Raw genomic sequence first — 13604 nt, 5'->3', positions numbered from 1 at the left:
AAATCGAGGTGAATTCTGATGTGGAAAGTTTCCTGGTCAGTCAAAATGCTGACTTCTGCAATAAAAGTCGCTACCAAGACATCTATAGATGGCAAAATGGGTCTAGATGAAAGGTTAACATGTGGATGACAACTGAAGCCGTTGTCAATTTCCATGGTCGCAACCAACACACACTGATCCAGTTCAGAGCCACGTTACATTATATGCGAGTCAAACGGATTTAAAAAATGAAATCAGTGTCCTTAAAACAGTTGCTCAGAGTAATGACTATGATCCTGTAGTAATAGACAAACTAAAGCGTAAACCAAAAGTCCACAGAATTTCAACTCACAATCAATTTCCCACAGATGCCAATCGAAATTATACTGTTACCCCATACATAGGTGCACTATGATACGAAATAGCAAACTTACTTAAAAAGGTGAATATCAAAATCAGCTTCCTTACTGACAGTAAACTATAAAAAACGGTTATCTATGAGGTAAACCCTTCCAAGTCACCCTACAGTAGATTAGGAGTAGTTAAGCTCGAGTGTGATTCATGCCCAAACTTCTACAATGGCCAGACTGGCGGAGGCTTTAATGAGATGGGATACAAAGAGCACCTTGACACCATAACTCTATGGACACTTAAACATACTTAGTTCTGAAACCCACATTGCTGAAGAAAACCGTCCAGTGACAAACACTGAGAACAACACCTAGCATAACAAGTAGTCGCTATGAATCTCTTAGAATGAACAGAAATACACAAAAACAGTTCCCCTGACGATATCCTTAATCAACCACTCCTTTTCTGAAATTTTTCAGAAAGTCCAGTATAAATGAAGTTCCTCCTCTTACAGCGGATGTACAAAAATATGGAACCACCGACAGCACAACACTTTAATAAGCGTAATAGCTGGAGGAAACACGCTGGCAATCAAAACAGTTTCCAGTCGTCTCGGAATGGATAAATACGGGTCCTGTATGGTTTTTAATGTAATCTTATACCATTCTTCCTGCAAAGTAGAGGCAATTTTAGGTAACTATGATGGAGGTGGATGGCCACCATGCACCTATCTCTCCAAAGTAGACCACAAAGGCTCAGTGATATTGAAATCTGCAGACTAGTGGCTAGTGGAGGTGCACCAATTCATTCTCGTGCTCCCAAAACCAGTTCTGGACGCAGTGAGCTGTGTGAAAGAAAGATGGAAGGAATACCGGCTTTAACGTCCCATCGACGTCGAGGTCATTAAGAGACGGATCACAAGGTTGAAGTAAGTCAAGGACGGAAAGCAAAGCGGCCGTGTCCTTTGAAAGGAACCATCAGGGCATGTGCCTGAAGTGATTTGGGGAAATCACGGGAAACCTAAATCTGGACGTCCGGGTGCGGGATTGAACCGTCGTCCTCCGGAATGCGTGTCCAGTGGCTAACCACTGCGCCACCTCGCTCAGTGTCAACTGTGTGAACAGGGGCCCTGTCGTCTCGTAACATGGTACCACCATCGGGGATCAACCGTTATACAATGGGATGAACCGATCAGCCAAAATTGTCATATAATCGTTGGCAGTAATGCGACGTTGCAGAGACGGCCGCTGTGGCCGAGCGGTTCTAGGTGCTTCAGTCCGGAACGTCGCGACTGCTACGGTCGCAGATTCGAATTCTGCCTCGGACATGGATGTGTGTGATGTCCTTAGGTTAGTTAGGTTTAAGTAGTTCAAAGTTCTAGGGGACTGATGACCTCAGATGTTAAGTCCCATAGTGCTCAGAGCCATTTGACGTTGCAGAGTAACCACGGGCTCCATGGAAGACCACGACAGGGCTGCCCAAATCATCTACATCTACATCTACATGGATACTCTGCAAATCACATTTAAGTGCCTTGCAGAGGGTTCATCGAACCACCTTCACAATTCTCTATTATTCCAATCTCTTATAGTGCGCGGAACGAATGAACACCTCTATCTTTCCGTACGAGCTCTGATTTCCCTTATTTTATCGTGGTGATCGTTCCTCCCTATGTAGGTCGGTGTCAACAAAATATTTTCGCATTCGGAGGAGAAAGTTGGCGATTGGAATTTCGTGAGAAGATTCCATTGCTCCACAGTCCAGGTTTTATAGCTTCCGCACCCTGTTTTCTTGATATGGTCATTTGCACTTCTGATACAATGGTTTTGAAGTTCAACTTGCCATGCAATTCCCTGCTTCTGGAGCTCTATTCACGTTGTTTTGGTGCTGACTGGGTTCGCAGCTGTGACATTCAGTTCTGCAGTGATTTTGCAGCTGTCGATCTCTTTCTTTTCGTCATAGTGCTCTTCGTAGACCGTCCGTCACAGTCATTCGACACACACTTTCGTCCGCATTGTGACTTAGCGGGTGATGTTTTCCGCTTTCCCGGTATGCGGTACAAATCTTTGGTACGGTGCCTCTTGAAACACTGAACATTTCGGCTACCTTGGTTACGGACGCACCCACCATACGAGCAGTACCAGCTTGCCGATGTTCAAACTCCCTGAGCTCCGATAGAAGCACTCACAACCAACCAGAATATTGTTCTGACCTCGACTGACACGTGTGCATTACTGAGGACATTGCATAGGTGCAGTTCGTGGTCAAATACAGTAGCGCATCCTGCAGGCTTGACTAGCAACTGCATTTATGTTCAAGCACGCATTTCCAGCGGTGTTTCTATATTTTTGTCCAACACCTGCAAATGCAAGTCGAACAACCTATCTTACAACATCAGATATAGCTACTACAAGTTTTATGGTACTAAAAAATAATTCTGATTTAATATAATCAACACCTTTCAAAAAACATGTGAGATGTTTACATATCTTCTTATTCACATTCACTTCTCTACCGTTTACTAAAATAACTTTATAATACTATAATTCACTAAATCCCATTTCTTTCTCAGTATTTAGCTCTCTATATTTTTCAGTTTAATACAACAGCAATATATGTTTCCTTTTCCCGAAATGCCATATTTCTGTAAAACCTCATTGCATCTTCGAGGTCCGCGTACTTTGTAGCCAGTCTTTATTTGTTTTCATATGTTATTCTCTGAAGCGCCAAAGAAACTGGTATAGGCATGCGTATTCACCGAGCGAGGTGGCGCAGTGGTTAGCACACTGGACTCGCATTCGGGAGGACGACAATTCAATCCCGCGCCCGGCCATCCTGATTTAGGTTTTCCGTGATTTCCCCAAATCACTCCTGGCAAATGCCGGGATGGTTCCTTTGAAAGGTTCACGGCCAACTTCTTTCCCCATCCTTCCCTAATCTGACGAGACTTACGTCCTCACTATTTGGTCTCTTCCCCCAAACAATCCAATCCAATCCATGCGTATTCAAATGCAGAGATATGTAAACAGGCAGAAAACGGCGCTGCGTTTTCAAATACAGAGATATGTAAACAGGCAGAATACGGCGCTGCGGCGTGCCGGAGTGGCCGAGCGGTTCTAGGCGCTACAGTCTGGAACCGCGTGACCGCTACGGTCGCAGGTTCGAATCCTGCCTCGGGCATGGATGTGTGTGCTGTCCTTAGGTTAGTTAGATTTAAGTAGTTCTAAGTTCTAGGGGACTGATGACCGCAGAAGTTAAGTCCCATAGTGCTCAGAACCATTTTTTGAACGGCGCTGCGGTCGGCAGCGCCTATATAAGACAAGTGTCTGGCGCAATTGTTAGATCGATTACTACTGCTACAATGGCAAGTTATCAAGATTTAAGTGAGTTTGAACGTGGTGTTATAGCCGGCGCACCAGCGGTGGGACACAGCATCTCCGAGGTAGCGATGAAGTGGGGATTTTCCCGTACTTCCATTGCACGAGTGTACCGTGAATATCAGGTATTCGGTAAAACATCTCCGACATCGCTGGGGCCGGAAAAAGATCCTGCAAGTAACGGAGCTACGACACTGAAGACAATCGTTCATCGTGACAGAAGTGTAACCCTTCCGCAAATTGCTGCGGATTTCAGTTCTGGGGCATCAACAAGTGTCAGCGTGCGAACCATTCAATGATAGATCATCGATGTGGTCTTTCGAAGCCAAAGGCCCACCGAGTATCCTTGATGACTGCACGACACAGAGCTTTACGCCTCGCGTGTGCCCGGCAACACCGACGTCGGACTGTCGATGACTGCAAACAGGTTGCCTGTTGCCTGGTCGGACGAGTCTTGTTTCAGATTGTATTGAGCGGACGGATGTCTACGGGTATGAAAACAACCTCATGAATCCATGGACCCTGCATGTAAGCAGGAGACTGTTCAAGCTGGTATAGGCTCTGTAATGGTGTAGGGCGTGTGCAGTCGCAGTGATATGGGACCCCTGATATATCTAGGTACGGCTCTGACAGGTGACACGTACGTAAGCATCCTGTCTGATCACCTGTATCCATTCATGCCCATTGTGCATTCCGACGAACGTGGGAAATTTCAGTAGGACAATGCGACACCCCACACGTCCAGAATTTCTACAGACTGGTTCCAGGAACACTCTTCTGAATTTAAACACTTCCGCTGGCCACCAAACTCCCCAGATATGAATATTATTGAGCATATCTTGAATGCCTTGCAACGTGCTGCTCAGAAAGAGCGTCACCTCTCGATCTCTCGCGGATTCATGGACAGACCTGCAGGATTCATGGTGCCAATTCCATCCATCACGATTTCAGACGTTAGTCGAATCCATGCCACGTCACTTTGCGTCACTTCTGCGTGCTCGCGTGTGCCCTATACGATATTAGGCAGTCGTACCAGTTTCTTTGGCTCTTCAGTATAAATGGGTCCAAACAAGCTGGTGAGCATTGGTAATTTGTTTTGTGGCCCAACAGAAGTCTATAGGCCGGCCTGTGTGGCCGAGCGGTTCTAGGCGCGTCAGTCTGGAACCGCGCGATCGCTACGGTCGCAGGTTCGAATCCTGCCTTGGGAGTGTATGTGTATGATGTCCTTAGGTTAGTTAGGTAGTTCTAAGTTCCAGGGGACCGATGACCTCAGATGTCAAATCCCATAGTGCTCAGAGCCATTTGAACTATTTTTTGAGAAGTCTATAGGATGAAAACCAAAGTGTGTGTGTGTGTGTGTGTGTGTGTGTGTGTGTGTGTGTGTGTGTGTGTGTGTGTGTGTGGATGTATGTGTGTGTGTGTGTGTGTGTGTGTGTGTGTGTGTGTGAGAGAGAGAGAGAGAGAGACAGAGAGAGAGACAGAGAGAACACGAACAACACGAATATGATTCTTTGGAGAATAACTATAAAATCAGATGGGTCAGGCAGACATTTCTCGTAAGTTGCATTACAGCACAAGTCTGTAGTGAAACGATCACCAATACACTTCTGTAACTGTGAATTTTTGTTTGTCCTAGGGCAACTCACCAGCAAACCTTTTGTTTTGGCAAAAGTATGCAAGCTATCTGATGATGAATTTAATCATTTCCATACCGATAATGGTACTTTTTCAATAAAATAACCTGTTCATAATCAACAATTTCTATCACACAACAGCCGTAGCTTTTACTTCTCGAAATTGCGATAGTTAAAGCTTTTTGACTATCTCGTTCCCGTATCAGAACTCACCCAACGCCTAATCTACTATGACCTTGTTGCCTGGTGAACGAAAGTAACGGCCGGAGAAACTTGTCTGTGGCAATAAAAACGTTTTATGCAGGTTACTGTTAGCAGCGCCTTCACTAGATTCTATGAACTGTAAAGCGGTATCCCATGTTGTACAGAACGATCTAAGATCATGTAGTAAAAGTCAATTTCTGGAGGTACAAACAACAATCAAACGAAAAATCTATTTGCCTACGATAAGTTTTTTTTCTGTGAAAATCGGATCCCTCGAAGGGAAAAAGATGGACATCTTGTTCACTGCACAGTCCTTGAGCAAAGCCATAACCTTGCCACAGCGCCTAAGATCGGTCTTGGATACTGCCAGTTCTCTTTTATTTTTGTTATTTTCCTTTTCTCTGCGGTTTAGATGCTCCCGTTCCCCCGACAATTATTCGCACGATCGTCGTCGGGAATAGTTCCAATTAAGCGTGTATCTGCAACGGTACCATTGCGGTCGGGCGGTTGTGCGGCGCAACCTTGAGGCGACCACGCTCCGTTAGGGCGGTCACCGCTGAGAACTCCTCAGCGTGCCGGAAACTGGCGAGGGCGTGGCATCCGAAGGCCGGCTGACACCACAGCCTGGTGCTGGGAGCACGCTGAGCAAATACCGGCGCAAGTTTGACGCACGGGAAGAAAGGCAAACGTCCCAGTGGCTAGGGGTTTCCCTAACACTGAGCGGTACAGGTGACCTGTGCACGCCAGAGATTTCTTTTTTCTTAAAATTAGACGTTCATCTGGCAAGCTTTTGGTAACTTTGTTTACAGCAGGAGGAAACGTGTCGTTGTTTGTGCAAGGATTCCGGCCAATGAAGCGACACAAGGTGCAGAACAAAACATCAATATTTCATCGTTAGAGTGCCACAGCAGGCTACGATGTTTCGCAGCGTACTTAAGGGTCAGAACACCCGACGTGAATTACTCTGACGGAAATGGGAAGTTTTATTCCATGAAGTACCTATCCAATATTTAGCGTACTTTTTGGATATGTAGCCGTGTATGGAAGTGAAACGTGGACGATAAATAGTTTAGACAAGAAGAGAATAGAAGCTTTCGAAATGTAGTGCTACAGAAGAATGCTGATGATTAGACTGGTACATCACATAACTAATGAGGAGGTATTGAACAGAATTGGAGAGAAGAGAAATTTGTGGCACAACTTGGCTAGAAGAAGGGTAGGGCATATTTTGAGGCGTCAAGGGATCACCAATTTGGTATTGGAGGGCAGCGTGGAGGGTAAAAATCGTAGAGGGAGACCAAGAGCTGAATAGACTAAACAGATTCAGAAGGATGTAGGTAGCAGTAGGTACTGGGAGATGAAGAAGCTTGCGAAGGATAGAGTAGTATGAAGAGCTGCATCAAACCAGTCTCTGGACTGAAGACCACAACAACAACAACTTGGATATGTGCATCACACATCACCATCAGGCACGTCAGTCACTTGGCGATGTGATCACTTTGAGATAGAATCCAACACAGGATCCTAGCAGATTTTTTTCCATTCCTTCCGAACTTTAGTTTCCCATTCCCAGATGAATCTATCTGTCTCTCTTAAGTCTCTGTTCTGTCTGTCAGGTGGTCTTGATATACGGTAAATTGGTCTCGAATCTAGTGTCTGTTTTCACCATCTGTCTTCCTTTCCTCGAGTGACATGATCAGCTCATTGCCATTTAAAGGTATTTACTCTTTCCATTACGTCACGGACCTTTGTTATATGTCTGATACCTACTGCTTTCTATGCGTCTGTCTTTATATGTGCAGCTCAGGACCGATATTTCCATCCCTCTTTGAGCTATTATGAGCTTTCTAACAACTAACTCATTTAATGTCCATATCTCACAACTACACGTTATTATTGGTAGTATAAATCGGTCAAAAGCCTCGCGGGATTAGCCGAGCGGTCAAAGGCACTGCAGTCACGGACTGTGTGGCTGGTCCCGGTGGAGTTTCGAGTCCTCTTTCGGGCATGTGAGTGTGTGTTTATCCTTAGGATAATTTAAGTTAAGTAGTGTGTAAGCTTAGGGCTTGATGACCTTAGCAGTTACGTCCCATAAGATTTCCCACACATTTGGACTTTTGAACTCGGTCAAAAACTGTTTTCTTCAGCTCAATAGACATCTTAGACATGAAACCTCAAGGGTATCCTTCGCAATCCAGCCAGCTCAATTTACCAACAAACATTTGTCCATCTGGTGGCCAGTCATTCAACATAATCGTAGTTTGATCATAGTTCATTTTTAGTCCATCTTTACTTCGTTGCCTAAAATTAGAAATTCTCCTATACTATTTGCAAATAAAACAGTGTTTATAAACCTCAGATAGTTTAATCCCTATCCCAGAATTTGGATACCTTTTATTTCCCAATCCACAGCGCTTTTTCTATGGATACTGAAAATAGTTTCGGAGTTACTCGCTTTTTTTTCAATGATAAATTCATTGGTTTCTTCACCAACATCCATAAACGCTGTGGAAATTTTGTATATGTTGTATAAAATTTTAATACACTCCTGGAAATTGATATAAGAACACCGCGAATTCATTGTCCCAGGAAGGGGAAACTTTATTGACACATTCCTGGGGTCAGATACATCACATGATCACACTGACAGAACCACAGGCACATAGACACAGGCAACAGAGCATGCACAATGTCGGCACTAGTACAGTGTATATCCACCTTTCGCAGCAATGCAGGCTGCTATTCTCCCATGGAGACGATCGTAGAGATGCTGGATGTAGTCCTGTGGAACGGCTTGCCATGCCATTTCCACCTGGCGCCTCAGTTGGACCAGCGTTCGTGCTGGACGTGCAGACCGCGTGAGACGACGCTTCATCCAGTCCCAAACATGCTCAGTAGGGGACAGATCCGGAGATCTTGCTGGCCAGGGTAGTTGACTTACACCTTCTAGAGCACGTTGGGTGGCACGGGATACATGCGGACGTGCATTGCCCTGTTGGAACAACAAGTTCCCTTGCCGGTCTAGGAATGGTAGAACGATGGGTTCGATGACGGTTTGGATGTACCGTGCACTATTCAGTGTCCCCTCGACGATCACCAGAGGTGTACGGCCAGTGTAGGAGATCGCTCCCCACACCATGATGCCGGGTGGTGGCCCTGTGTGCCTCGGTCGTATGCAGTCGTGATTGTGGCGCTCACCTGCACGGCGCCAAACACGCATACGACCATCATTGGCACCAAGGCAGGAGCGACTCTCATCGCTGAAGACGACACGTCTCCATTCGTCCCTCCATTCACGCCTGTCGCGACACCACTGGAGGCGGGCTGCACGATGTTGGGGCGTGAGCGGAAGACGGCCTAACGGTGTGCGGGACCGTAGCCCAGCTTCATGGAGACGGTTGCGAATGGTCCTCACCGATACCCCAGGAGCAGCAGTGTCCCTAATTTGCTGGGAAGTGGCGGTGCGGTCCCCTACGGCACTGCGTAGGATCCTACGGTCTTGGCGTGCATCCGTGCGTCGCTGCGGTCCGGTCCCAGGTCGACGGGCACGTGCACCTTCCGCCGACCACTGGCGACAACATCGATGTACTGTGAAGACCTCACGCCCCACGTGTTGAGCAATTCGGCGGTACGTCCACCCGGCCTCCCGCATGCCCACTATACGCCCTCACTCAAAGTCCGTCAACTGCACATACGGTTCACGTCCACGCTGTCGCGGATTGCTACCAGTGTTAAAGACTGCGATGGAGCTCCGTATGCCACGGCAAACTGGCTGACACTGACGGCGGCGGTGCCCAAATGCTGTGCAGCTAGCGCCATTCGACGGCCAACACCGCGGTTCCTGGTGTGTCCGCTGTGCCGTGCGTGTGATCATTGCTTGTACAGCCCTCTCGCAGTGTCCGGAGCAAGTATGGTGGGTCTGAAACACCGGTGTCAATGTGTTCTTTTTTCCATTTCCAGGAGTGTATATCCCCCGCCCCCTTTACGTCCACCGAGCGAGGTGGTGAACTGGTTAACACACTGGAGGAAGACGGTTCAAACCCCCACGTCCAGCTGTCCAGATTTGGATTTTCCACGATTTTTCTAAACCGCTCCAGGAAAGTTGCTGGGATGGTTCCTGTTAACTGTCACGGCCGGTTTATTTCTTCCTCCTTGACACTGTCCGAGCTTCTGCTCCGTCTCTAATGACCTCGCTATCGGCGGGACGTTAAACCTAATCTTCCTTCCTTCATTTGTTCTCTTGGAGCCGCTAAAGTATCTGGGTTGCTGATCGAATCGAACGCCTTTTCAAAATCGATAAAGTCTATGCAAAGAGTTTGACGATATTTAATTGTCCTATTAATTGTTTCACGTGCAGTTAGGACCTGGTCAGTTGCTCTAAATCTCGTGTGAAGCCAGTTTACCATTTTTGTTACATCCTAATGACCAATCAGTCACCCTTCAGTTACCAAAATCCGTCCCGTTGCCATATTTAATTTCTTTGCCATCGCTATTCTACGAGTTGGAGACGAAGTTATCTCGAGAACCACTGCCTCCCGTGACTTTTCACCAAGTTGTCTACGGACACTTTGCCGTCGATCTGGCCGCCACAAACAAAAGCGAGAACAGTCTCTGAACCCGACGAAATGCCACTACATGTCCCGGTTGACCCGGCTCTGCACCATGCAGGTCTTTGTTTAATATGGTTTGGTGTCAGTGATGAAAGAGCCATAGAAGCTCTAGATCTCAATCCAGCTTCCAGTAATCGGTCCTCGAAGGTGCGTGGTGACAACTAGCCCAGATTTCAGTTGTTCAAATATGTCTATTCGTCTGAGCGAGTCGAACAATCCTATGACTTTCTCGCAGTTCCGTCCTTCTTCTACGCCTGTTGCTGGTTTGTAGCCGTGAGTCCATCTAGTCACGTCTTGTAGTCACTGCACTATTGCGAACTGCCGGTGGATCCGACGATAAGATGTTACCACGACCAGCACGCCAATGATTCGACCTTTCTGAAAGATCTAAAGGTGGTGATAAGCTGCACATGCAAGTCCTCTGCGCTCTCTCTGTGTTATCATCTCGAACTGTTAAGTTCCAGCACCGTTTGGCGTCGACAATAGGTATCGTGAACTCACACCATTCTTCATCTACAGCAGTGGCTCCTTTCTGTTCAGGACGTAAGCTCACATAAGGATGGCACTTTACTCAACATATCCCACAGCCATGAAAAACTAGAATATCAGTTTGACAGCGTTTGGTCAAGGTGTTTATGATGTACATTTCTCATTTTCGTCAGTGTATCAATAGTATGACGGAGAGTAGGTGAAAGATTTTGTTTCATTTCTCACTTCAGTTTCCAATAGTCGAACAGATGTGGACACACAAGAACAATACAATAGTCTCGACTTTTTTATTTATTTTTTCATACAACAAGTTCCGTAGGACCAAATTGAGGAGCAAATCTCCAAGGTTATGGAACGTGTCAGTACATAAAATCACAACATAAAAGTAATAACAGATAAAATAAAATGTTTATGAACCCGAAAAAAGTCAAGCCATAAGTTTCAGTAAACACAATCAACAATACAACAAGAATCAGCTTAATTTTTCAAGGAACTCCTCGACAGAATAGAAGGAATGACCCACGAGGAAACTCTTCAGTTTCGATTTGGAAGTGCGTGGATTACTGTTAAGATTTTTGAATTCGAGTGGTTGCTTATTGAAAATGAATGCAGCAGTGTACTGCACACCATTCTGGACAAGAGTTAATGAAGTCCGGTCCAAATGTAGGTTTGATTTCTGCCGAGTATTTACTGAGTGAAAGCTGCTTATTCTTGGGAAAAAGCTAATATTGTTAACAAGAAACGACAGCAAGGAATATATATATTGAGAGGCCAATGTCAAAATACCGAGACTCGTGAACAGGGATCGACAAGAGGTTCGTGAACTTACACCACTTATTGCCCGAACCGCCCGTTTCTGAGAAAAAATATAGTTTTGGAATGGGAAGAGCTACCCCAAAATATAATACCATACGACATAAGCGAATGAAAATAGGGAAAGTAGACTAATTTTCGTGTCGAACGATCGCTCACTTCAGATACTGTTCGAATAGTAAAAATGGCAGCATTAAGTCTTTGAACAAGTTCCTGAACGGGGGCTTTCCACGACAGTTTACTATCTATTTCAACACCTAGAAATTTGAACTGTTCAGTTTCACTAATGATATGCCCATTCTGTGAAATTAAAATGCCACGTTTTGTTGAATTGTGTTTTAGAAACTGTAAAAATTGAGCCTTACTGTGATTTAGCGTTAGTTTATTTTCTACAAGCCAAGAACTTATGTCATTAACTGTACTGTTTGAAACCAAGCCAATGTTGCACACAACATCCTTTACTACCAAGCTAGTGTCATCAGCAAACAGAAATATTTTAGAGTTACCCGCAATACTAGAGGGCATATCATTTATATAAATAAGGAACAGGAGTGGCCCCAACACTAATCCCTGGGGCACCCCCCCACTTGACAGTACGCTACTCAGAACCAACATCACAGCCATTCTCAAAACAGTGAATACTGTCTGTTGCTAAAGTAAGAGGTGAACCAATTCTAAGGTACTCCCCGTGTTCTGTAATGATCCAACTTCGGGAGCAATATTTTGTGATCAACACAATCGAACACCTAAGTTAAATCAAAAAATATGCATAGCGTTCGGAACCTTTTGTTTAACCCATCCAGTACCTTACAGAGAAAAGAGAATATAGAATTTTCAGTTGTTTAACAACTTCTAAAGCCGAATTGTACATTTGATAGTAAATTATGTGATATAAAATGATCAATTATTCTTACATACACAGACTTTTCAATAATTTTAGCGAACACTGATGTCATAGAAATAGGTTTAAAATTGAAACTTCCTGGCAGATTAAAACTGGAAACATCCCCCAGGCTGTGGCTAAGCCATGTCTCCGCAATATCCTTTCTTTGAGGAGTACTAGTTCTGCAAGGTTCGCGGAAGAGCTTCTGTTAAGTTTGGAAGGTAGGAGACCAGGTACTGGCAGAAGTAAAGCTGTGAGGACGGGGCGTAAGTCGTGCTTGGGTAGCTCAGTTGGTAGAGCACTTACCCGCGAAAGGCAAAGGGCCAGAGTTCGAGTCTCGGCTCGGCACACAGTTTTAATCTGCCGGGAAGTTTCATATCAGCGCTCACTCCGCTGCAGAGTGGAAATCTCATTCTGGAAACATCCCCAGGCTGTGGCTAAGCCATGTCTCCGCAATATCCTTTCTTTCAGGAGGGCTAGTTCTGCAAGGTTCGCAGAAGAGCTTCTGTAAAGTTTGGAAGGTAGGAGACGAGGTACTGGCAGAAGTAAAGCTGTGGGGACGGGGGGTAAGTCGTGCTTGGGTAGCTCAGTTGGTAGAGCATTTGCCCGCGAAAGGCAAAGGGCCCGAGTTCGAGTCTCGGCCCGGCACATAGTTTTAATCTGGTAGGAAGTTTCATATCAGCGCACACTCCGCTGCAGAGTGACAATCTCATTAAGGTTTAAAATTGTCTACATTACCTCTTTAACCCTTTTTATAAAGCGGCTTCACTACTGAGTACTTTAATCGTTCAGGAAACTAATCATTACTAAAGGAAAAATTACCAATATGGCTAAGTACAGGGCTAACATGTGCACAACAGTACTTTAATATTCTGTTAGGCGCTTCATCATATCAGTCAGAGTCCTTAGTCTTCAAGGATTTAATTACTGACTCAATCTACCCCCTTGTCAGTATCACAGGAGTATTTCAGACATCGATCTCGGAAAGGCATCTGTCAAAAGAATTATATGATTCCCTGTAGAAACTAAATTTTTATTTAATTCATCAGCAATGCTCAGAAAATGATTGTTAAATACTGTACATATAACAGATTTATGAGTAACACAAATATTTTTACTACGAACTGACTTATTGTAAGTGTGCCACTTGATGCGTAAATATATTCCGCTACGGAAATGTCACTTGAAGCAACTACTACTGAGCGTGATGTGAACATAGACAGGGTTTTCTTCTGGAAAAGAAAGAGAAAGAAATAGCTTTCTA

At 45.1% G+C, this 13604-nt stretch overlaps 1 non-coding gene across 1 annotated transcript; it reads left to right on the top strand.

Annotated features, from left to right (window-relative positions):
* The first annotated feature begins 12914 nt into the window (after window positions 1-12914).
* Window positions 12915-12989, top strand: Trnas-cga (transfer RNA serine (anticodon CGA)). Its single transcript has one exon. It is a non-coding gene; the product is annotated as a tRNA-Ser (tRNA).
* The last annotated feature ends 615 nt before the right edge of the window (window positions 12990-13604 follow it).

This window comes from Schistocerca gregaria, chromosome 1, assembly GCF_023897955.1.
Source record: "Schistocerca gregaria isolate iqSchGreg1 chromosome 1, iqSchGreg1.2, whole genome shotgun sequence".
In the NCBI taxonomy this organism is placed as follows: domain Eukaryota; kingdom Metazoa; phylum Arthropoda; class Insecta; order Orthoptera; family Acrididae; genus Schistocerca; species Schistocerca gregaria.
Note: the sequence above shows the minus strand (reverse complement) of the source record. Positions and strands in the feature narration are given on the sequence as shown.